General features: G+C 40.8%; 1 protein-coding gene across 2 annotated transcripts in view; it reads left to right on the forward strand.

Moving 5' to 3' along the window:
- The first annotated feature begins 2576 nt into the window (after window positions 1-2576).
- CRACD (capping protein inhibiting regulator of actin dynamics) overlaps window positions 2577-18559 on the forward strand; it is a 130091-nt gene continuing 114108 nt past the window's right edge. For both annotated transcript variants that reach the window (XM_066185773.1, XM_066185774.1), the window contains exon 1: window positions 2577-2664. The gene's annotated coding sequence lies outside the window, so the exon portion shown is untranslated. The remainder of the gene's footprint in view (window positions 2665-18559) is intronic.

Consider the following 18559-nt stretch of genomic DNA (forward strand, 5'->3'; position numbering starts at 1 on the left):
GATATTATTTATATCTGTGTTAGAGCTTGGGTGAGTTTTGGAATTTTTCATGGTGGTTGCCTCTCCCACCTGTTTGTGCTGCAAGCTCGACATCATCCAAGCAGAGCTGCCCCACCAAGTGCCGTCAGTGGTGTGTCTTTTACCATTTCAAGGCGATGGCACAGGAATTAAACTAAGTAGAATGGCATGATGGCAAATTGAGGAAAGGGGGAAAAATGAGATTACGGGTAGTTTCTTCTTGGTTTAAATACTCCTGCGCAGGAATGGCTGTATTTTCATGAATACAAACACAGAAATGAGTTTCAGCATGGCTACTCAGCTGTAAGTCAAGTCAAGGTCTGCAGGAGCAGATACTGCTCTTTGGGGAGATTTTCACTGAGCTTCTAGTCCAAAGGAGCACGTTGACATCTGAACTTGTTTTTATTTGAAAAGACATGTGTGAGTTGCTGGACTGTAGCTGTGTCTGCAGTCTTTATCTGTACCCATTTGCTCTGCATAAATAGATAAAGATGTCGAATGGGAGGGAAGGCTGCTGGTTTTTACATGGCGTCTTTGTGCCACCTAGTGGACCTGCGCCTTTTCCAGCGACCACAGCACATCCTAGAAAGGTTCAGGGTTTCTCCACAGAAATTCTAGATTTTTAATATTTCTATAACAAGATATATTAACCTCAAAGTAGAAGGCTTGCTAATCAAGCTATGCATGCCTGAAGCCCATTTATAATTTTGCTGCTGAGGTCTGTGATTGCATTGCTTTCCAGAAATTGTCAGTTCTTAAAGAAAAAAACCCAAAAACTTATTTCCTGCTCCAGAAAATTGAAAGTTTGACCTTTGCCAACAAAGGTCTGACATAATGAAGCAATTTGACCGATCTGAAGGAACTTGCAAAAGCTGGATTCATGCTTTCCTGGTGGCTACTTTTGAAGTTTTCTATCTCTACCACCCAATTCTGCCTCTTAAAAATGTGTAGGTGATGTGGAGCCCAGTAAAGCCAAATACAGAAAACACCCTGAATCTCTTGGAGGATTACTACAAAATTTAGGTCTGGTAATCAAGGTGCTTTGTATGTGGATATTTTGGAGAGATATATATATATATGCAATACCTAATGTTAAATGTAGCAATCAATATGCTTAACAGCCACCTAAATAAACCTGGTGCATGAGCCTAAACCTATGAATTATCAGTGCCTGGTAGACTATGGTGGGACTGAACAGGGAACAGACTGCGCCTCCCAGGGGTCATATGACCAGTCATCTCTAGAAGGCTGCAGGTGAAAAAGTGATTTCTAGCAATTAGTGTTTATTTCAGAATCATAGACTAAGTTTTTCACAAATATCACTTTGATGCAGGAATTCACTGAACAACAGCCCACTAAGGAGTGGGACAATATCAGTTAATGCCCACCTAAACTTATATTCTTCCTTTAAGACCTCTGGTATTGGGCACAGTCAGAGACAAAAAAAACTGGTAAGATAGCTCTTTGGTCCAACCCAGCGTGGGCCTTATGGACCCATTTCCTTTTAAGAATAACAGAACACTTCTGACTGGGCCAAAAAATTAAGGAGTAGACAAAATCTAAAGCTGCAAGGCCTTTTTCCCCAGGGACCATCTGAATCGGGAGAACTGGCTGACAAAACACATCTTTGTCAGAGGTGGAGGACCATGAATCGCGTGATCAATTTTGGTTCCGAAAGTGGAAGGGTCTGGATGGGACTGAGTGCAGCATATGCTTTTATCATGTTCTTCCTGGGAAACTCATTAAACAGGTGTCCAGCACTGGTAAAATCTTGCAGTAGAGAGCTGATTTGGAAGAGTGGGGCCCCAGAAGAGCTGATACAAATACCGGATTTAAGGCTATGAGAAAGAAGGGGAGCTGATTCCTGTGCTTCTGTGTTGGGGGACAGTTGATTTTGATTTTGTTTCTTGCAGTTCCTGCTATTTTTCAGTAAATTAAGGAGATAAGTATTTGCCTAGCTACAGCACGGGCTAGGCGCTGGGTTCGGTCTTGCTGCGAGAAGAGAACCAACGGGGGTTCAGAGCGCGGTGCATCTGAGAGCTGCGGACCTCTCCTCCTCGGGCAGTGCAACGGTGCTGGGTCCCGGTGAATGCGGATAAACACAGCTTTAGCCCTTCCTTGCCGGCAGCAGGGGCCGGGCGCCGTTGTCTGCGGAGCACGGGCAGGGATGCGGGCCGGGAGGCGGGCGCGGCCGGGGCGCGGCGCTGCGGGGCGCCCGTGAGCGGCGGCGGCCGCGCTGCCATGGGGCGGCCGCCGCGGGGGCGGCATCCGACGGGCTGGGCGGCACCGCGCCCGCAGCAGCCACCGGCGCTTCCTTCTGGCAGCAGGGAGAGGGAGCGCAGGTAGGACCCTGCGCCCCACCCCTTTCCCCCCGCGCAAGGGCCGCTGCGGTGCCGGTAGCGTGAGGGAGCCTCGCCGCAGACCGGAGCTCCGCAGCCTCCCGCGGGGCTCCGCATCCCGGCCTCGCCGCTCCGGGAGCGTTTGCCGTGCGGAGCCGCCCGCTGTTGTGCGGGGCCGCGCGGAGGTGTCCCTGCCGTTTTGTGCTGCCCGGTCTGCGCTACATGTGCCCTTTGCCTCGGCAACGCCAGCGGCGAGCAGCCCAGGGGCAGGAGGCTGCCCCGGGAGGACGGCCAGAACCCCCCCCCCGTAAGTAGCTCCCTGCCGCTGTTGGGCTGCCTTTGTTCTGTGGAAGGTGTAAGGAGGCGTGCGGGTGATTTTCAGAAGGTGTCACTTCACTGCTGCCGCGGAATTCAGTGGCTGGGCTGGCTCTCTCCGATTCCTTCTGCATCCCCTTTGTTAGCGTTTTCCCGGGGAGCCCTGTATTGTTTCAGCTTCACTGAAAAAAAGCAGGAGCTGTCAAAGAGATGACTTTGTTCTCTAGAGCAGGATCGCTTTGTTCAAGCTCCCGTAAGCCATTTGTCACACAAGTGCCGCCGCGCTCCCGTAAGGAGCGGGCTGCGCTCCGCGCCTGGCGGGGCCGCGTCGCTCTCCCTCACCCTTTCCCAACAGCTGGAGCAGGTAAGCCAGAGGTAATAACCACTTCGCGTGGGAAATCCATCGCCTTAGTTTCGCCATCTCCTCAGTTAGAAAACGTCTTTTTCAGCGACAGAAATGTGTGTAACGCGCATCTTTTCTGTGTCACTGAGTGATTTTTATTGAATGACGGTTTGGGGGTTTTTAATTATTTTTGCTGGTATTGCCGCTAGTCCTTTACAAATCTGGTTCTCTGTAGCTGTAGTATGTAAAGCGTTATTATGTCTCTCCTCTGTCATTTTAAGTGTAAAAATGTCCAGTTAAAACACAGTTCAAGGGGTAAATAGAGACCTGGAAACCACAACTGTCCATCGTGAAAATTTAATATGCCTGACAATAATGGCACTGAAAATGATCTGCTGTTGGGGGGATGGGACCATGGAGAAAGAGAAGAGTAATTTGCAACCACAGGCCTAATAATAGATATACTGTCGATACATAGATAATATAATTTGTTACACTGCCAAACAGATTTTCTGTACATACCTTAAATGGTATTGTTTGAAAAAAGCTCTTTTCTTAGACTCTGGGTTATTTAAGATAGCTGATAGCAGTAACATATTTTAACAGATTGAGATGATAAATTAGAGCCAGAACTGACTTCTATTTGGTATTTAGTAATGCATGCTCAGTAAACTCCCATCACTGAAATAAATCTAATTGCACCTTGCATAGACAATTAAGTCTTGTAACTATACCAAAACATTAATCAATGGGCGTAAATGTTATCATTGGTTTCTTTAACAAAGCCATTGACATTGCAGTAGTTAGCAGTTCTGTGTATTATTTACTTGGGTGCTTTGAATCCAGGTCAGCAATTCATCAAATGGACAACCTCAACTCTTCCTTGGCTGCTATCAGTTTATCAGATATGGGGTTGTGTTGGGGTTGAATATTTTGTTGTAACAATTAGCTTGAATTGAACACTATGAAGTGTATTGAAATTTTATATGAAAGTGATTTGTATATTTATATGTGCTCCAGTTGGATAATTGCAAGAATTACCTTGGAAATATTTATTGGTAAATATGGTATGTAGCAAAGAGGTCACTGCTGGTTGGTATTGGGTCTATTATTCTCCAATAGGAAAATTTTTCTTAGTGCACCCTGTTCTAAAATTAAGGGCCATTTTCAAATACCCACTTGCGCAACCCTGCATTTTAGAGAGAATTGCTTCACACATACAAGCAAATATTATTTTTTATTTATATACTGTATAACAGAATTTTTAGAAGTGCACTGGTAGCAAAAACAGTTGGTCTGAAGTATGAATGACTTGCTGAGTCCTGTGCTAAGACATCGACTTTTTTCTTTCTTTTTCCCCCCCTCCCAGAGTTTGTTCCTTATAGGTCTTATTTTGGTCTGTTGTTTTGTGAGGTTACACAGGTAGTAGCATTTGTGAAATGGAAAAGCATTTGGTAAAGTCTCCTTTAAAAAAAAAAAAAACCATACAGTTCCTTAAAACCTTAACAAAATTTATTAACTATTAAAAATATTGTTTGGCAATAATATTCCACTTAAAATACAGATACTAAAAAGTAGCTGTTTTCGTTTCACACTCCTGATTACAGCAATAAAAAATAACTTTTGCGGTTTCTTCTGCTTTGGCTCTTAGTCACTCTAAATAGTGTTTTGCCAGATATCTCAGTCTCTGAAAATGGATTTGTCTGTGACTAATGTAGTTTAGAGTTATTTCAATATTCCTATTATAGATGTGTCAGGTAAGCTCTTTTTAAATAAGAAACACATGGCATAATAAGTGTTGAATGAAATGTGATGATGAATTTATGAATATGAATATATTTGGTTGCTGTTTTAGAATGAAACCTAACACAAATAGAATTTTTATAGACAGTGTAAGCTTCAATGACTATGTTTTGACTTTTTGTCCTCACAAGCCAAGAGACAATACTTTTTTTTCATATTCTGAATTATTCATATTTGAAAATTGCTGACTCTGATTGTTGAGAGGGATTTTTTTTCCCTCCCATGAAATCAATGCAGTCTTTATTCCATAAAGGCCCAAGTAGGAGAATCGTGGCAAAAATGGATAAGACTACTATTGGCATGTTGGAAAAGTACAGTCAATTTCTTTGGGATCAACAGATTCAGGGCAATGTAGTTGCATAATAGCTGCCATCAGCAAGATGTAAATGTTGAGATGCTCTAAACACCTGCATGTTGTCATTGAGACAATGTATTTGAACAAGAAATAATAAAGTTGCATAAAGTGCACTGTAAAATAGAAATAATTGGTGTTAAGTTTTATGATAGAAGGCAACCTAAAGTTCTATGGTTAACTTTAATTACATTACTGCTTCTACTGGAGGGGCCAATTTTTTTTATCTGTTATTTAAATTAGTTAGTGATGGATAAAAATTGTGTTTGTTTCCGTGGAGACTCCATGAGTTCTGCCTTCAGGGAACAATCAGTTGTTTTGTAGATCTTACACTTATTGTTTCCCATCATTTCCTGAAGGAACTTTTACTCCTTTTGATTCTCTGCATCACACAACTTCTCTCTTTAAGAGCTAAAATATATTTTGTTAGAAGCATACAGCATTTACCCTTGCTTCACATTCAGCATTTTCACTTATATTAGTGAAGCCTTACAAAGAAATAAAATTGACCTTAAATATTTTTTAATTAATGCTGTTCAAAACCGGTGAATCACATGAGCCAAATCACAGTGATTTGGTAATTAAGTTTGGTGGGAAGAAAAATGTAGAGATCTTGCTGCATATTATGCTGGGTAAGTAGCATACAGTGCTATTTTGCCACACATTGAGTGAAGCTGATTCAGATGCCACTACAAATGTGTAAACTACATCAATACATTTTTAAGTATAGTTCAGTTTCCTCTTTGTGTATGTATGCTGTGTACCAAATTACGGCAGTAAAAGTTTCATGCCTCTAACAAGGCCATTTAAGAAAATACTGTCATATGCAGATAATTTTAGTTCATTTAATTCACATCCCAACATTGCTTTGAAATGGCTTATTGTTTTAATGCTAACACATGTGAAAGCTTTATTTTCTTTTCCATTATTGCCTTAAGCAAAACAGTAAAAAAATGATCGAAATAAGTAAAAACTTTCCTCATACCTCAGTGTTTGGGAGTGCAAACTGCTGTGCATTTTGCTGGCATCTTTTTTGACCATCTCTTTCGACCATCTCTTTCATTACTCAGCATGTTTTGAAAGTCAGCTGTCAGACTTGGGCAGCTTCACAAAGCATCTCAGTCTAGTGATTTGTGGTAAGGCTCCTGTAGGAGGACACCTCACGTTAAAGATTATGTTTACTGTTAAGCTGAAATGATGAGGGAGTGTGATGAAAAGAATCCAAGTGAAATGAACCATACAGAATTCTGACTTTCATGTTGCTCTTCAAAGGAAGTTGATTTTCTTCAAAGTATCATGCTGTCTTTCTCTGTGGCTTTTTAGAAAGCCGCATTTGAAACTTCAGCACAGAAAATAAAGAAAAAGGTACAATTACAGTGATCTGTGGAACAGTTTGGGCCAGAGGAGAAAAATAGTGATAGAAAGTCCTGTGAACCTGTATTATCTTTGAGTATCTATAAGCACACAGGTGAGATAGTTGGGTTGAGTGGATTCATCTGCCAACAAAACCGAACAGCCTTCTATGTTGTAGAACCTCTTTTCTGTTGCTTATTAGTTTGGCAATTTTAGCCATGTGCTCTGTAGTCCATAACGTGTATTTGTGACTCATGTTAATTTTTATTTTAATTAATTATTATCCGAGAATTAGACTAGTTGTTTTGCCTTGCTGAAATATCCTAAGATAGCTCAGAAACATGGTACTTACTGCTCTGCTTTTTAGCTAGGCTCCAGATCCTGCTAAGGCAGTGTCCTTTTATCCGGTCTTCATTTTTACTGTCTTCATGAAAGTCTACCCAAATTTTCTGTCCTAAGTCTACAAAATGCTAGTCTGCAAATAAAGTTAAAATACTAATTCTACAAACTATTATAGTTTTCATACACTTTCAACACTGTTGTTTTCACATACCTGTGAAAAATTTAGCAAATAAAATGAGAGATTGCATGTTTATTCAACATCCAGTGCTACAGAGTAGCACTTTTAACAATGACCTCAATGGTACTTGCCATATCTGCAGTAGCAATTGAACGACTGTGACTATGCTGGAGACAGAATTAAAATTAAGGTTTTCAACAGGGCAAAGATGTCTTAGTTATGAGCTGTACAAGGAAGGGATTGGGCAATAATTCTTTGGAAGAGCTGTAGTTTATGGTAGATTACTCAAGTTGCTGCTGCAATAAAAACAAACATTGTAGGGTGATACATAACACAGGACAACTGCATGGAAGGCATGAGAAGTCCTCCTCAACTGTAACAACATGTCCAGGTAGGCTACACACTTGAACAAAAATATGTATGAATTGGAGAGTATCCAGAGGAGAGGACTGAAAATAATTACAAGATTTAGAATATATGGCTTATGCATGAATGCTGAAATGTCTGAAGTTGTTTCAGCTCAAAGAGTGAAGGGTGTCATGGTTAACAAGACATAATAACTATCTAATGTCACAAAGCTGTTGTGAAGCAACATTGGCCATGCCTGTGCCCAACCAGATGATACATAGTGGACTCAGCAATAATGAGGTTGAAGCAATGGAATGGATTACTGAATTTGGATTTTCATGATTTTAGCATCATTAAATGTTGCTAATAGTAATGTTTGAGTATTAATCAGGAATGACATAAATATAGTTCAATTCTTCCTGGAACTGTGTGGTGGAACAGATTACTCTTTGAGGTCTCTTCTAGTCTCCTGAATCTTCAACATCCATGCACCCTGATGTTGATCAGATTGTACCTTGTTCCTTCATCAGTGCTGCACGTGGCAGAATTGCCTGTATGTGGTGTCTCCTAAGTGAACAGATTATGTGAGCAGATCAGTTCAGAGCTTTTGCTGTGATATCTTGATTTGGATCAATTCTGACATTCACTCCTCTCTCCTTTCATAGTGATTCCTCTGCTGGTGTTTGGGCAGAAAGTGTGAGGGAGGAAAGTACCATGGGATCCTGGGAGGAGCTCGAGATCCAGCTGACATAGGGAAGAGCAGGTTTGGAGAGCACGGGTACAGATTTCACAAGGAACTGGACTAGTGGGATAGTACATGTACATGGGGCGTGATGAATGTGAAGGGGAGCTAAGACCTAGGGATAGATGACTGGCACTAGAGACAGAGTAGGATATAGAATGAACTAGTAGGTGGGAAGTTGGGTTGCTGGCAGAGACTCCAGTATACCAGAAGCCTTGACAATTGCAAAGCAGGATTGACAAAGTAAGAAGGCAACAAGGAGCCAAAGGAGATGAAATTAATGACTGGGAAAGTTTTTTTGGCGACTGTGGTACAGAAGTAATTAAAAGCTGGAAGAAAATTGCAGAGTCTTTCTTCTTAAGATTACATTGTCTTCTAAATCTTAGCTGAGAGCTCACAATTCTATCTTAGCATTTGTGCTTTAGAAGACCCATCATTAAATCATTTCTTGGTCTTTTCAAATGGAGAATGACCACCTGTTACTCCAGAGAGCGGTGCTGGGAATATAAGACTATTCTGTACCATACTGATCTTAAGTGGGTGAGCAAAATAAAAAATGTGAAAGAAGCATTTTTCAATTTATTTTGGTTTACTTGGGTTTTTTGCTTTTTTTTAGTTTTTTTGAGATTGACAAGTTTGCGAGTGAAAGAAAGGAAGTAGCAGAACTTCACAGAGCTGTCAGAGTTGTAAGTTGCTGAGGAGAAAAAGAAAAAAGCAAACTGATTTTTTTGTCCTTTCCGGATCCTGTTCCAGGCTTGGTAGATATTTTGCAGTAGCCTACGCTGGCCCATCTGGGGGCTGTGACGATGAGCAGTGCCATACTGCTCTCAGCCCTGAAGCTTTGGCAGTCATTGCTTTATCCACTGCTCATATTTGGAGGAAGGACACACACCCTCAGCTCGTACATGTGGGTTTTGATGTTCTTCCCAAACACCCTGTTCCAACATCCCCTGTTGACAGTGCAAGGGTGGGTTGTACTGAAGAGCCCTGCTGTGTTTTTTCTGGCAAGTAGATTAATCTTTCAGCCACCCACACAGCCTGCTGAACACTGTCACGAGTTACTGGGATCTGGTAGCCTGATACCAACACCTGATATCTGACAAACTGTGTGCTTCAGGTTATTGTGTTTCCTTGGATAGGAGGCTGGAAAAAAGCCAATGTAGGTAAGCTTTGGAGCACACAACAGTTACTTCAAATGTGAAGTGAAGGCTCCTTTTGGCCCATGGTTACATCCCCTCAGGCACCTGCCTGCTGAAACACCCTTTCCAGTAGTTAAAGGATAGATTCTCAATGCCTTAAAGTTCCCCATTCCTGGCATTCTTTGAGAGCCTTTCCAGACAGAGGCTGGAACAGTAAGAGGCAGATGGGCTGTGAGCCAGAAGGGTCACTGAAGTAATTCTTTCTCAGCCCAGGTGTTTTTGTGGGACTGCTCTACATTGTCCGAGTGAAAGAGAAGCTGATGAACCATTTGTGACTCTGACAAGATGTCGAATGCTTTTGTTTGTCAAGCAGAACTGTGACAATGGCATTAACTGCTAGACTGCTTTTTGCCTCATTTTATCTGCAATGTGCTTATTTACAAATTGCAGCTTGTCTGGTTTGAGAAATCATTTTTGTAATGCCCTGCCCCACTCAGCAGGTTTAGTGGAATGTAGTTTGATTCACTCTGGGTGATGCTTGGGAGAAAGAACAAGATTCTCAGGGCATTTGACAACAAATTTTTACTTGCAAATTGTAGAACTTTCAGGTAGAATTATGTACTTGCAAATTTTAAAACAATATCCAGACAATTTAAGGTGCTTCACACACTTAGCAAACTTTAACTTTGTGAACTATAACTTATCCAGACACAGTAAAGCACTTACTAAGGATTGACTGGAATTTTTTAGCCCAGTTTCCAATATATTTTGAGAGGTAAGAAAGGTATATAATCACCACCCTAGGACCCAGTGGAACGTGCCAACTCAGCACACGTGTTGCTGTGCTTTTTTCTGCTCTGATCTGCTGGGCACTCCCCCAGGCCTGCACTTTAGTGTTTCCCAGATGTGGCTGGCATCATTTTGGGGCTCACTCCAGGCCAGGAGGTCAGGCCATCATTTTGGACCAGACCAGAGGCTGACTAAGGCTCAGTGGGGTCAGGCTGGAGAGCAACACATTGTTCCACATACAAAGAACTCACCCTGTCCCCCCGCTCTTCCCACTTCCCAGCTGTTTTGAGCCAGTCGGTCATTCCTCTGGTCTCCTACAACCTTCACTACTACTGCAGTCAAAGGTGAATTTTGTTTTTTCTGATGGGTTTGTTCACATATCTGGACTTACATGAAGCCTTTGACATAATCCCTCATGGCCTCTAGACTTGGAAGAGATGGATTTGATGAGGGGAGAGCTAGATGATAAAGAATGTGTTGGGCCATTTCATCCAGAGTCCTGATGGACATCAGTGATCAATGGTGACCCTCAGTAGTCCACATTGGAACCAGTGCTATTTATTATCTTCATTAATGATACAGACTATAGGATTGAATGCAGTCTCAGCAAATTTGCAGATGACTCCAAGCTTAGTGGTGCTGTTGACACACCTGAAGGATAGGATGCAGTCCAAAGGGACCAGAACAGTCCAAGGGGGCCCATGGGAATCTCACACAATTTAACAGACCCAAGCACAAGGTGCTGCACCAGCACAATCCCCTACACAATCCCCAGCACAATCAACACAGGCTGCAGATGAACAGACCCAGAGAAGCCCAGCCAAGAGGGACTTGGGGGTGCTGGTGGGTGAGAGGCTCACATGACCCAGCCATGGGGACTCACAGCCCAGACAGCCAGACGTGTCCTGGGCTGCATCCAGAGCACCATGGGCAGCAGGGGAGGGAGGGGATTCTGCCCCTCTGCCCTGGTGAGACCCCACCTGGGACACTGCATCCAATTCTGGGGTCTCCAACACAGGAAGGACATCAACCTGTTAGAGGAAGGCCACCAGGATGAGTAGAGGAAGGGAGCACCTCTCATACAAGGAAAGGCTGAGAGAATTTGGATAATTGGGATTGCTCATCCTGGAGAAGAGGTGGCTTTGGGGAGACCTAATTGTGGCTTTCCAGCACCTGAAGGAAGCCTACAAGAAAGATGGGAGACAGACTTCTTACAAGAGCATGTAGTGATAGGAGAAAAAGGAATGGCTTCAAACTGAGACTAGGTTTAAATTAGATACTAGAAAAAAATTCTTTACAGGGAGGGTGATGAGGCACTGGAGCAGGTTGCCCAGAGAAGATGTGGATGCTCCATCCCTGGAAGCGTTCAAGGGCAGTTTGGATGGGACTCTGAGCAACCTGGTCTAGTGGAAGGTGCCTCTGCCCATGGCATAGGGGTCAGAACTGGGTGATCTTTAAGGTCCTTTTCTACCTAAGCCATTCTGCGAGTCTCTGATATGTACGTGGAGTACATGAATGTGCATAGAAGGCTGTGTACCTTGAAGAAACTCCAGTTGTTGCAGCAGTGACTTTCCACCTCTGTGGATTTTCTGTGTACTTCTGCATCCCTTGAACTAACCTGTTCACGTGGTCCTAAATTCCATGTCCTTCATATTGTATGTGCCTCAGTTAGAAGTTGTAGCTGATTTTAATAATTTTAATCAAATCCAATAATAGAATTGCTGAACATCATAACTGACTGCAGTTAACAGTTGCTTTTTAAAAGTGTCAATAACTACATAGCATTAAGTAGTCTCAAAAAAGCAAGCATAGATATTTTAAATTGCACACTAAATATTAGTGATCACATTTTTGCTATAATCTCATATGTGGCTTTACTTCTGTCAGGTGAGTCAAAAACATCCTCCTTGAATCCAGTGTGCTCTGCAGCATTAACCTTCCCTTCAGGGTTATTTTGGCCCCATGTCCAGTCTGTCTCAACGACCACTTTTGAACTTTGGGAACCTTTGCCTCTCTGAGATTTACACTCTTTTGTCTTGCTACTCATTTGTGGCATGGGCACAACTGACCACAGGTGTCTAACCCCATTTGTCCCAGGGACCAGACTCAGTTTTGCCCAGGCACAGAACTGAACTGCATATCAAATTTGTCATGTGCATTTTTTAACGCAAAACTTTATTGCCCATGGTGAGAAAAGCAGTACTCTGTAATGCATGACAGAGTCCCAGGTGTCCAGGAGTAAATCCACAAAAGCCCAAGCAACCATTCTCTGTTGTGTATATGCAATCAGTTCTTTAGACACGGTACTATGGACTCCGCTGTTGATTATGATTGTGATTATTGTGTAGCTTTTATAAATTTTCATTCATGACTTTTACCACACATAAACTACTAATGCACATTCCCTACATTAGTAGCACTGTTGCCTTTTCATGTTACGTAGCTGTTAGAAGGTGTTATTCTTAAGTTTGACCGTGCTTTAGTTGGAGAGCTATAATAATTAGCATAATTTAATATTTGTTTCCAATAGAGAGAAAGATATGTTCCATAAATTCTAAGAATTTCTATACTGTAGAACTGTGATAGATCTGCAAGGCTAGAGCCTGCATGTGCCATTCTGATGATACAATACTGACTGCAGCAGAAAGGTTTGTGAGGAAATGAATCATTCGATCTGCAGAACAGAGTGTGGCTGCTGCCTTGTAAATCAAGTCTGTTTCTAAACATGAAGAAAAAATGTTGCCTAGCTGGCCATTAAGTCAGCTTCAATTTTTCACTTCTCTAACCTGTTAATTCTTATCTCATGAATAATAATAATAATAATTTAAGTAACATTTTGAGTGCAATATTGTGTATGTTTGTATGCCACTGGATACCTTTGTGCAGTGTTTTGCTTTTTTTGGGCAGAGCATGCCAAGAAGATGTCTTATGTTCTTTTTAGCTTCTGCCTATAAATCACTTTACTCTTCCTCTGATGCATTTGCTTTATTTGGGCCATAGAATTATTAAAGTTGGAAAGGACCTTGAGTCCAGTCTTTGACTGAACACTATGGCTGCGTGACTGGCTTGTCGACTAGGTCGTACCACATCCAATTGTTTCCTGAATGCTTCCAGGGACAGTGACTCCACTACCTCCCTGGGCAGCCTATTTTAATCCTTGATGACTGTTTGAGAGAAAACATTCTTCCTGATGTCCAACCTGGCATGACTTGAGGCTGTGTCTTCTTGTCCTGTTGAAAGGCTTCAAACCTCAGAATGAGTTAGCCAAATAATGAATATTCTTGCTTTTGAAAGGCAGTTGATGTTCTAAATACCTAAGCTGAGACATTTAGGATTTTTCTTTAAAAAAATGTTAAAATAAGAGCTTTTTTAAAAAAATTAGATAACTCTAAGTGAATATGAGGGAAATTGGACTGGATTGGCGCAAAAAAAAAATCTTAAAGCAACCCCCAAATCTCAACCTTGATTTCTAGTAGGGAGAAAAGAAAATCAAACCATAACATTATTGACAAGTCTTTTTAAAAATACTCGTTTCACCTTTGCAGTGCTGTATGTTTTAGGATAAAATATTGAGTTCATAATTTAAAGCTTTAGAATATTGAAAATTCAGCCTTTTCAGACAATGAAGTTGCTTGATTCACAATAAAACAGAAGGAAAATGGGCATAATATGGGAAACACCTTAGGAAATGCTTTGACTTGGCTTTATTTTTTTGTCATTTTGTGAATCATCTTAATTCCCTTCAATCCTCTCTTCCAAAGGACATTTAACTCCCACTCCCCAATATTCCTGCTTTTTTTTTTGTTTTTATCTTCTAAAAACATACAAGTGCAGAAAGAATTCTGACACTAATAGTAGTTTTGTAAAAGTTGGTTCTACATCTGCAGTTCTAATTATTAGGAGATACTGAATTATAGAATAATGTATTTATTAAAATATTACACAGTAAAGGTGTGTGTATATAAATTCACAAATATGTTTGTGAATATTATGTGATGTATAATAGAATTAATTTTTATCCCAAATAACAAATAAGGGAAACCACTTAACATATCAGAATTTTATAGACCAGCACTAGCCTGTCTAATCTCATTTCTGCACTCCTCGAGTAAATATCAGCCTTACAGCACCTGCTGAAAGAGCAACCTCACTGCACTGCCATCTCAAAGTGCCAGTGCTGGGAGAAGGGAATTCAGCAGGGAGAAATATGTGCTGGCATGGGAGCAGAAGCAGCTCATGCAAGGTTTCTCTACATGCTCACTGGAGCAGTGCCAGATTTGCTCGAGGAAAGAGGCAAAAGGAGTGTGTGTTTCTATTACGCACTTCAAAAGTGAGGTCTGTGAGGAGTCAGCCTGGCCCCTGGGGAACATGAGTTACTCTTCTATGTACGTGTTTATTGTTGTGCCTTGAAGAGCATCAGTGGTTTCACATCTGAGAGATTTGATCCAGTGGGGAAGGCAGCTGGTGCCAAAATTTAAAGGAATAGAAAGTTGTACCATCACAAGTAAACCTACAAATGGTGGGAAGACAATGCTGCTTGGGGACTGGTGCTGGGAAGGGCTCTAGCTCTGTTTAATCATTTTAGACTGTTATCTGGTGACCTTCAGGTGTGCTTCTCCATGTGTGTTTTCTTTGGTCTCTGTGCTCCCTGGCTGGAGCTCATGCTGAATTCTGCCTCTGCCTCTCATGCCTGGGGGACCGCAGTGCCGGCTTTGCTCTTCTTGCAATTAATTGCAATTACTCGTTGTTCTCTTGTCACTTACAAGTTTCAGCTCTCTCCTGTGATTTTAAGTTCAGAAGTTTTTGCTAACCTATCAGTCTGCAAACAAAGAGGACATTTGGATGATTGCTTTATGCCCTTTCCTGAGTGCAACTGTGATTTTTTAAAAGCCCCATTAGTTACATTTGTAGGACCTTGCGTTCTTGGTCTCAGTCACCAGAAATAAGGCAGCTTGGTTCTTTTTTTCTAAACTATCTTATAAAGATGCAGAAAAAACTCATTGTTATAATGAGTCATCAAATTGCAAAAAGCACCCTGTAAAATGTCAATAAGTAAGCCCTAAACTTGCAATAATTTATAATATTAAAAATAGACCCCCAAAAAATTAATGGTGCTGCATGGTAAATAATAAGATACATTGACTAGAATCATGTAGTGGTTACTATAACATGGGTAAGAAGATTACTGATGTCAGACCTTTCCTAGAAAGGTAAGAAGTTGAAGGCATTAATTTCTTTGAGAAACTCCTTTTTCTTTTTAACCTCTTGGTATATGGGGATGGGAAGCAGTCTTTTGTTTCAGTGCAAAAAGGAGAGGAATTAAAACCTCAATAGCTGTTTCCAGGCTTTTTATTGGGTGATTTAAATCAGGAAAATACAGACTGGTTATGCCATGTGTTGGCACTTTGTAATTTCCTGGAGCTGGTAACAGAAGAAAGTGAGCTCTTTTCTTCTTTTACTGTTCAAAGATTGCCCTCGCAAACATTCCAGCTATGTTTACCTTTGATATTTCTGTTAAACACTACCAGCGATCCCCTGTGAAGCTGGAGGCAGATACAGATGGCTTCAAAAAACTGCAGGTGTCTGGTAGTCAGCTCTTGACTTCTGAGGAAGGTTTTTGGAACAGGAATGAAATGTCACGGAAATATTTACATGGTGAATCCATAGGTTTAAGTGACTGCATTTTGTGAATTTTTTGATTTAGTAGAAGAATGAATATCTTTAGGCTTTGAGCGTCAGGAAAGTGTATTGTTTTATTCTTTGTTACTTTTGCATAAATCTTCTACCACAGCTGTTACTGATGTGAAATAAACCAGCTTCCATTTGTGGATCCTAGACATGGGTGACGGTGGCAGCAACTTTGTCCTTTCAATTTATTCCTTGCCAAGAGCCACATGAACTGGTTAGAGAGACATTTTGTGCTTGCCCAGAGGTCTGGCTCCTAGGTATTTTTTGCTGGGCTTTTTTAACTGTTGCCAAGATCTGGAAGGCTGCTTGATCAGTGATATTAAAATAATGTCAGAAGTAAAAAAAAATAACTTGCAGCTGCTTAGTAGGTTTAAAAAATAGGGAGGACAACCTCACTTGCACAAGGTGATGTACAAGAAAGAGGCCATAAATTTTGTGTGGTCTGTTTGGTCCTTCATCATTCCCACAGATGAAGAAGAATGCCAGCTTTTTGTTCAGTTGATAGCCATGTAATTTGGTGTGTGTGGTCAGACTGGGGAGAAAGCAGCATGAAAGCACAGAGACTGGGCTTTAAAACAGCAGTTTGCCACTTCAGGTAATTCTTGAGGTAATCTCTTGGTCTGTGCTGCTGAATCTGGATCCCCCTGATAAATGGTACGTTTATTTTACATATAGGCAAAATGAATAAGTGAACAATAAAGGACTGTCATCAGCTTTCTTACTTAAATGGTGACAATTCTGATATAAATGTAGAGTATGGGACACCTTTCTGTCCTTGCATGGATCCCACAGTGGTGGCACAGGCAGCTGCTGGCCCAGGTCCCCAGCTGATGGAAAGGCAATAAAGTGCTGCTGAGCATGAAGGAATGCCTCTGCTGGGATGGCTCCACTGGTCAGTGGCTTTTATCCTCCCTGCAAAATGCTCTGGTAAGTTTGTAAAAGATTAAAAGGAGAAGCAGCACTGTGATGCACATAGGTTTGCTTTCTTGTCAGCCCAATATGTTGTTTCCACCTGACCGACCGTGGTACTTTTGCTCTTTCTGAGCTGCTGTTATTCTTATAACCTGTGTCTACTTTATTATTTTCCCTTTTTCTGATGAGGGAATGCCTAAGGTCTTGCCAATGTGCTATATGTACTGCCTCATTCTTTAAGTTTTCATACGATTTAGTCTTATTTGACATGGGCTTTTCTCAAAAAATAATTGGTATTATTGTCTTTCTTTTATCTCCTACAAGCTGCACTAATATTTTGCATCTCCCCTGGGATTCCAGTGTCACAATATTCAACTTTTTTAATGATTTTTTATTTAGGAAGAGACAAGTAAATATCCCTCATTTGCTTGCAAAATATTCCTTATTTTATAAATATTTAAAGAAGTAATGTTCATCAACAGTCATTAATTCTGCCATACAAACTTATTCATTAGTATTTTCTATTTTCAATGTGTTCATCTGTTCTGTGCCTGGGGAGATGGGTTGGTCTAAACCCAAATTATCTCCTGATGGGGGAAACCCTGGGACTGGCAGTGGAACTCAGGTTCTTCCCAGTGTTCTAGTGTGTAAATAAACGCTGTGCCTCACAGCAGACTTCACAGTAAATAGCAAGGCCAATAGAAATACACATCCGTTTACAAAAGGGATATTTTCTCTTTGTTTTGTATGCAGCACATCTAAAGGAGGAATGCAAAACTGGTTCATGGTATGACATGAAGTATTTTCACTATGTAAGTTATTTGTTCTTTGGCTTCATGTGAAAACACTTTAAAAGAGGGTGTAATAAAGTAGTGCCTAAGGCAAATCTAACTCATTGATTGTCTCTCTACGGCCTGTATTTTTGCTCAGCTATTGCCTAATGCATTAATACCATACTTAATACACTGTGTTTTTAATATTCTAACAAATTATAGATGAATACATGCTGCAATGATTTGACACTTCTAACTCTAGCATGTTGTGATCATAGAATGGTTTGGGTTGAAAGAGACCTTAAGGATCATCCAGTTCCAACTGCCCTGGGCAGGGACACCTTCCACTAAACCAGGTTGCTCATAGTCCTGTCCAACTTGGCATTGATTATTATATCAGATAACTGTATTATATTATTATATCAGGTATTGTTATATCATATGACTATTACATCAGATAGCAGATTGGTAGAGAATAATATTTTGCTTTAGAAAAAAGAATTTTTCTCTATAAATTCTAATGTCTGCTAGGGAAACATTAGAATAGAGAAAATTCTATGTGTCGAGTGTATGTAGAAAATAGCACAGAATATGGAGAATAATATTTTTTCTTTACACCTTTATGTTAAAGGACTACTAAATTCACATCTTATTATTTCACATGCTGTGAAATACAGATCCATTCATAAAGCCATTTACAATGAATTCTTTACAGATTGTTTTCGTATCTGAAGGACATAAAGAGCATTCTTGGGTCACATGCGCTATTTAGGACACAGGCTTGGCTTTAGTTGTCTTAGATAATTGTCAAGATAAGGTATAATAGACCTGTCCACCAAAGGTACTAGTAAGCATTTCTCTCTGCAAATACTTTCCTGATCACCTACATACTTACTGTGTCTTGTAAAAGACATGGGTGTGTGTGTATATACATAAATAAATATACACATCTGTTTAGGTATATCTGTCTCTCAAAGCTCTTTTTCTTTTGTAACATATGGAAATGTTTTCTGACAAGGTTCATAAACTTCATTAAAAAAATCAAGTAGACTGTACCTAATCAGATTATACCCCCTTTTTCCCAAAAGTAACAGATGTTTTTTTTTTTTCTCTATGCATCTTCTT

This window comes from Chamaea fasciata, unplaced genomic scaffold, assembly GCF_029207755.1.
Source record: "Chamaea fasciata isolate MVZ Bird 193981 ecotype frontalis unplaced genomic scaffold, bChaFas1.0.hap1 SCAF_6, whole genome shotgun sequence".
Classification (NCBI taxonomy): Eukaryota; Metazoa; Chordata; class Aves; order Passeriformes; family Sylviidae; genus Chamaea; species Chamaea fasciata.